This window comes from Apis dorsata, unplaced genomic scaffold, assembly GCF_000469605.1.
Source record: "Apis dorsata unplaced genomic scaffold, Apis dorsata 1.3 scaffold_382, whole genome shotgun sequence".
NCBI classification, from domain to species: domain Eukaryota; kingdom Metazoa; phylum Arthropoda; class Insecta; order Hymenoptera; family Apidae; genus Apis; species Apis dorsata.
Genome location: NW_006263644.1, coordinates 1,328,470 through 1,336,303, shown reverse-complemented (window position 1 = coordinate 1,336,303; position 7,834 = coordinate 1,328,470). Strand labels below are relative to the sequence as shown.

Genomic DNA, 7,834 nt, shown 5'->3' with positions numbered 1-7,834 from the left:
AAAAAAAAAAAAAAAACATTTGATTCTTTCTGTCGAATGATGTTGCATTGTGTTTAAAATATTAACAAACTTAATAGCTTCTAAATACAGGTTGCAATTAACAGAAGTGCGATAAAATATAATTACAATGTTTCTACATGCGGGTTTACCAACACTTTTTTAGTCAGTGTCGATACAGCTTTCGAAATACGCAATCTTGAGAGATAGATCTTCGTTTCGCTTCATTCAACACGAATTTGAATCGTTTATAACTTTGTATTTTATTGCTTTGTAACCTCTTTGAGGTTTTCAAGTATAAAATATGATCTTTTATTATTTAATCATTTAATAAATAAATTCCAACTGATATTTCTCTGACATCAACTTTTGTTTTAGTTCCTAGAATCTTCAAAGGTTTCAGGAATATATTAATATATTGTATATATTTTCTCATTATTCTAAAGAGACAATAAATAACAGAGAGCAATATAAAAATCATAGAATCCATGACTCGAGATTTGATCTTGGGATTTTTGATTAATAATTTGGGATCCATCGCTTGCTTTTTTAGGTAGCTTTTTCCCTAATTTTTATTATTTTATCTTTACACATATGTTAATATATATGTAGGAAACTTATTTTCAAAATAGACAATAAATTTTGATTTATTAATTAAACAATTTAAATTCATTGTGTGAAGAAGATAGTTTAAGAGCTCTAACTGAGACTGTAATTCAGAATTTTGTTAAATTTCTTAAAAAAATTTAAACAAACAAACGAGTCACATATAAAAGTCAATGAAATTATTGATATATATCATTAAATGAAAAATGGAAAGTAACTTGGAATTTTCATAAATTTTTTAATTAATAGTTTAAAACAGAAAAAAACTGAAACAAGCCATAACGATGTAAAAATAAAATGATAAATCAACAATTTAATCATAAATTTCACACGAATTTTAAACAATAATTATCTTCGACAGAGAGTCGAAATAAATCGCGAAAATCAAATTTCATCAAATTATAACGGCGAAAAATATTTTCTCGTGATATGGTGCAACATCCGATTAATAAAGGGATCAGACGTAGTTAAATATTACAAGATGTGCATATTTTCAGGAACGAAACCACGCTCTTGTACTCGAAAATCCGTATAGATAACGAATCAAGGAATAACGAAGCCAATTTAAGGTTGGCATGGCGCATCAAATTTTCAAGTTTATCCGCGCCATGTTCAATGGCTGCGAAAAATTTACTTCCGTAACAAGATGCACACAGTATACGGTGCACGAGGAAACAAGTTGGTTGGAACGTTTTGAAAATGATATTTCACGTGTGCAAATCGTTCAAATTTCTTATCAAACTTTTTGAATAGAATAATAGATTTGTAGATTTATCAGATCGATTCTTAAAGACGCTTAACGAAATCACGAATTGCATTTGATTGTTCGAAAAATGTACGAAATATTACTAAGAAAAATAATGAGAAAAATGTATAAGAATTATAGAAATATATTTCGTAAATAAGTTTAGAAAAATACCAGTTAGAAAATATTAATTCCTTAAGATTTTCTCAAAATTTCTTCTTCTTAAATATTCCAACTTTGTAATAAAAATTTTACAATTCTAAATTTCTTAATAATTAATTTAATAATTAATTTATAATAATAAACATTATTTGTTAAACTATCATTTTTTTTAAAAATAATATCTCTAAGAAATAGAGAATATTAATTTTATTATAACTATAAAGTTTTTTATTACAAAATCTTAAACGAGAAAGAATAATTATTTTTGCTTACCCTAATAACTTTTTTACAATCTTCTCATAAATATCTAACGAGGTATGTTTCATTCACGGAACATCGCGATTCAAATAGTCAAAACTCGATAATTTATAGCATCGATTTACGGTGCAAAAAGAAAACCAAGAAAAAAAGAAAAGAAAGAAAAAAAAACGAAAGACAAACCGCGAAACTTGAAAATGGAAATTACCTGAAACTGGTGGATGAAAACACCAGAGAGATTCGGTAGATAACAGTTCGTTTTTTGGTAACTGCGATTTATTAATCGGGAGAAGAAGACCGGATAACTTCGGATAATAATTCAAGCACTGGATTTTCCTTTTTAAGTTAAATATTCACCGTTGGAAAAACAGTGTCGTAAATTATAAAGTCGCGCAATCGTAGGAGTTTCGTTGGAAAAATACAATCTTTCAGGATTGCATTTTTCAAATGCGAAAACAGATTCTCGGATAAGAGCTATAAGCTGTTCCGTAAAAATATAAATAATAATAATATGAACATATGTAATAATTGCTGAAATATTATTTTTCAAAGAAAGACATAGGCTGTTTCAAAATTACAAATGCAATACTTACTTAGATGTTTGTTCCTTTGGATCCATTGATCCAATGAAATATATATTGCCAATAATTAATATAATAAATTTTCTATGGAAAATTTTATTAAATTAAAAAAAAAAAGGAAGAAAGAAAGATTTAGATACATAATGAAATATTTGTTGAATATATTTAGGAATGGATGAGTAGAGAAGATGATCAATTGCAAATATATTTCAAATAAATAATAAAATTTGGTAAAAATTTGTATATAAAAAAATTGTAAAACGATGAATCACGTTCTTTTAAAAATTTAATAACAAAAGAAAAAAACAAAAGATAATATCTTTTCGTATTTACGTATATATTACGTATATATTCATACGTTTTTGTTTCTTCATCTCTCTTTTTCTCTGTTTTTTCTTCTATGCTTGTATTTCATTCTTCTATGTATTCTTTAATAGTTATTCTCTGTACACGTGTTATATCATTTCATTATGTTTTTTTTTTTTATAGAGAAAATATATCAAACAAGATTAGGAAGATATGTAGTATAGTTAAATTTATTAAAAGTTAGGTTGAAATTTCTAGGAAAAAATGATATCTTCGTATGATTTATTTCGATTATATTTTTTAAGGATTTAAAGTTTAATAGCTAGTTAGTATAACGAATGATTCTTTTCAAAATTAAAATCAAATTTTTAATACAATATTATTTCTGGAATAACCGAATAATCTAAACTCTATCTAATATTTTATATCAAATAATAACTAGTAACATCTAGTAACCTTTTACTTAACCATCTTAATAAAAAATCCTAGATAGTAAAAATTTAAACAAATTAAACTTAATGAATTTTTAAAAAATATACCATATATATACACTCTAATGATTCTAACTTAATAACTTATATCTAGTAATATCTAGTAATTTTTTATCCCTTCTTCAAATCTCAATGTAATAAGAAATGTTATTTAAATTAATGAATTATCAAAAATATATACATAAAACTATAATCATTGAATAATTTCTTACACACATAAGATCTAACTATAGCTTATGTAATGGAAGAGAATAAATATTGTAACAAGATTCCTGAGGAATAATCTGCTCGATGTTGTGGGTAGTTAATTATTATACGACTATGGAAGATTCATTATCTGTATTACAAATCGGTATAATTACATCGTAGAGCGTTTCAATCAAAACTACGTAACGATCATACGCTAATGTATTCTCGTAATTGGATATTTTTCACATGCACCCATCTTTCAATTCAAGAAACAAGGAAAAACGCGAAACAACATTTATCAAATCACAATCGTTTAATCGCTACTGGCCAACTTTAATTAATTACGACTTTTTCTTGGAAATTTGAATAGGCTATTCTTGGAAATTTGAATAGGCTAGCTATAAAATATAATAATATTTCAGCATTGATGATGTTATTGCAATTTAAAGATAAGGATTACAAATAAGGAAGTAAATAAGGAATACAAAGATCGTTTGTTATTCATATGATCACTATTACAAATTACAGTCTGACTTTGTATCACCATAGAAGAGTCTATAATTATTAAAATTAAAGTTTCAGTTAATTGTTATCGATAAAAGTGTTGTTCATAGAAAAATATTTCTCTAAAATTGTATTAATTTAATCAATTATTCATAATTTGTCCTCATTATATTATGCTCATATTGGAATAACTTCGAGCTTCGAATTGATCGAAACGTAACATGCTCTCTATCATTCCAATAACTAAGACATATCTCTTATATCCTAATAATATACTACTTTTAAGAAATAAAAATCTTAAATGGATAAAAAAGCGAAATCGTGGAGAAAATTCGATTATAATAAACAGACAAAGAAATGTTGTCAACGATCCACCTCGATTATCGATTCATTGAACGACAATTGATAATTGAACGACATAACTCGGACATATTATCGTAATTATGATTTAATTGCTCGACAATGAACCACCGCTAACAAATAATAGAATAAACAACGATGTAGCCGCATTATCGAGACGACAAATGGACAGATCGAAGATCTAGGCGTTGTGGCGGGGAGAGAGAATCGCGGTGGTTGGCCGATGGAACATATCTCGTTCCAAAGCCAGGTAATTGAAATACGATATTGAAATGAAATCGCGAGAATTCTATTGTTTCGCGATGTAGGAAATGCGGAACTTGTCGCGAGAGTAATGAGAATATCGTAATAAATGATGATATCGATCGATGGGGATGAATGGATAGGGAGGGTGTAAAAAGGAAGAAATTAATTTGTGATTTTTTTTTTTTTAATTCGTGTTATTACATATGGAAATGAAATTGATCAACGTAATTTAGTTAATAACTTATTACCGTTATACATTTATTTATATTAATTGCCATTTGATTATCGTTGGATGTCGATTTGATGATTAACAATCGATTAAAGTTATCGATTATTTTTAATTATTTCTACAAAAGTGTATCTAATGAGGAAAGATTGATGTACAAATTGACAATAATTAGTTAAAAATTTCTGAACATTTGTAGATATATATATGCAAAACAGATGCTTCCTTCTTTTAAAGGTACACGGGATGCTCAATTATTCATCGGTCTAATTAAAACAGGATTGGAGCAAATATTTGTAAATATCTCTTGAAATGGCTTTTTATAATATCCGAGAATATCTGTTCGCTATGGTCCATTGATAAGTCGGCTGATAAACAAAGAAACGAACAGGAGAGATACAAATCGATACGCGAGGAAGTTAAATACGACGAAAAAAAAAGAAAAGAACGGAAATAATGGAATTCCTTGAATAAAAAAGATTCTCGTTTTGAATAAGAAATGGACAAATCTTCCAAATCTTTCTCTACGAAATAATTAATAACAATTCTTGAAAGAAAAAGTATAATATCATATCATATAAATTTTATATGTTTATTTATAATATTCTAAAAATGAAAATTAATATAAATAAATATAATAAAATGCACATTAATAATACAATAAAAAATAGTTCTATAAATGCCTTTAGTCCTCTCTAAGACTAAGAGGATTTAAAGATAAGAAACGTATACAAGAGAAAATATTTTATATATTTTTACATATTATATGTGATAACGACTAAGCTATATGCTCATATCTTAATAACATATATTCAACGAAGGTAAAAAAATTAAATTCAATCGATTTATCCCAAAATTTTCTAGCACAATTCAATCTCAATATACTCATTATATATTTTGACAATTCAAAAATAAAATAAAATACACTTTTAAAATTAAAAAAACACTTTCACTTCACTTTTATTTCAAAAATTTTCATTGTACAGTCAATTTGATTGACAAAATGTTGAATCAAGTTGAAACAATTTTACATTGAAAGATCAAGTTAGATTAAAAAAGAAAAAGGAAGCCACACTAACACACTCATTCCTCATTGTCTCGCTTCAGGATGGCTAATTATTAGCGTACAATTGCAACGTTAATCGTCGTTGACACGATGCATGAAAATAATCCCGCGCAAAATCGGGTGTTATATGCATAATGATCGTGTCGTTATGCAAGAATATTAACTTGCTTGCTTTTGTGTCGCCTGAGAACGACTTTCGGGACGAGTTTAAACAACGTAGTTAGACTTAGTCGTTCAAAGTCGTAAACGCGTGTAATAAAGTGATCTCTGAAGTTGCATCTGGCCGTCGAGGCGAGACGAAAGTAAATCCTGGATACGTGTCAACTCAATTTGTATCAGACGTCGTAAAACGGTACGCATGATGTGATAATAAACGTACCAGTGTCGGGTGTAATCAATCCTCGTGGATTGATTCATTAAATATATGACATAGTAAAGAGTCTAAGAAAAGAAAGAATAATATTCTTTTTCATTTAAGATTTTGGAAAAAAATACAAAGTAAAAGTGAATCGTTTTCGAAAAAAATAATATTCCAAGATTATCGTGGTATAATTGATTGCACTGTGGTTATTTTATGTGTAAAAAAAAAAAGAATAATATTATCAGATAAAAATCGTATTAAAATTGACTGGGTTGTAATTCTACGTGTCAAAGAAATTTTTCCATTTAACGCTTTGTTTTTTGAACAAAAGAGAATTTGAAAATTAAGGCCGTGTGTGTATTAAACTGGAAATTGAAAATAATTTATCGCGAAACAATTTAACACTTTGAGAAATTTTAGCATTAAATATTTAAATAGTCGTGTAAATAAATTATCCATTAATTGTTAGTTTTCAGCTAGTATTGTATTCGAAAGATTGAAATGAATGATTTTTAAAAATATCCGCGTTTAAATCATTATATCGACAAGCTAATTATTTTTCAACTAAGTTTGTAAATGCAAAGAATAGAATTATTGGCAAAAAAGATATTTATGAATCTCGCTACATTTAAAATAATATATATCTTTTATTTAAGATTCTTCAATTCTTTCAACTGATACTTAGAATTATTTGAAATTGCAATACAAAAGATTTCATTTATTTTTCTATTTAACAGAATCGATATTGTATTAAACTTTTTGCATAGAATAATCTTTTAGAATTCCTATTCTTCTTTACGCTTCTCTGAAATAATGCTATTGTCGTCATAAGTTATTTCATTTGTAATTTCAAACGTTCATTCTTCTAGAAACATTATTGTATTTATTTCTTTTCACGTTCCTGTTATTATTAATCATGTGCTAAATACCGTTCCATATCAAATATTTGAGATTCTATAGAATCTCAAACCATAGTTTTCTATAGAAAATGAAAGAGAAAAAAAGAAAATAAAAAATAATACAATTGAGAACTTCGCAGCACTATTTTTATCAAAATTTTTTTCAAAACTATTTTATTTCAACGTTAAAAAAAAAGCATAATTGAAAATATATTGTATATGTTTATATAAAATTTAGAAATATCTCTGACTTATATCAAAATATATTAAAAATAACCACATTATATTGATAAAAATTATGCTAGCATCAAAATGTAATGTTATTTTATATTCGTGTTGTGAACAAGACACTAATACGAGCAAAGCCAGAAATCTGCAATAAATCATTCATTTTTAATCCAATCTGAATAAAACTTGTACCAAACGATGCAGAATATTTTTTGCATAAATACTTACCATTATACTTGCATAACAACTCGATAAAAAAATAAATTTCTTCACGTGATCAGAAATAAACTTCTCATCACAATGCCCTCGGGTTTCTTTCTTTCCTTTTTTCATTCTCTTTCGAAATATATTAAAAACCTTCAATTCTTCATCAACGAATTGAAATTTCCCTTAAAACTCGTTATAACACAGAAATACAAACAATACGTGTTATACATTTATATTATAAAAGAACCAACGAAGAATATTATTTAATCATTTTCATTATAAATCCTTTCTTTTTCACTCATTTCACAAGCTGCATATACAACATATTATATTTATATCCCATGAAACTTTCAATTCTCACCTCATGACAATTCTCTGCAAACGAGTTCTTGTCTGATTCTC

At 26.7% G+C, this 7,834-nt stretch overlaps 2 protein-coding genes across 5 annotated transcripts in view; both read left to right on the top strand.

Annotated features, from left to right (window-relative positions):
- The window catches only part of LOC102677163 (glutamate receptor 1), a 286,138-nt gene that overhangs the window by 210,197 nt on the left and 68,107 nt on the right, over positions 1–7,834 (top strand). The gene's annotated exons all lie outside the window — the stretch shown is intronic.
- LOC102676738 (facilitated trehalose transporter Tret1-like) overlaps positions 1–7,834 on the top strand; it is a 15,343-nt gene that overhangs the window by 2,050 nt on the left and 5,459 nt on the right. The gene's annotated exons all lie outside the window — the stretch shown is intronic.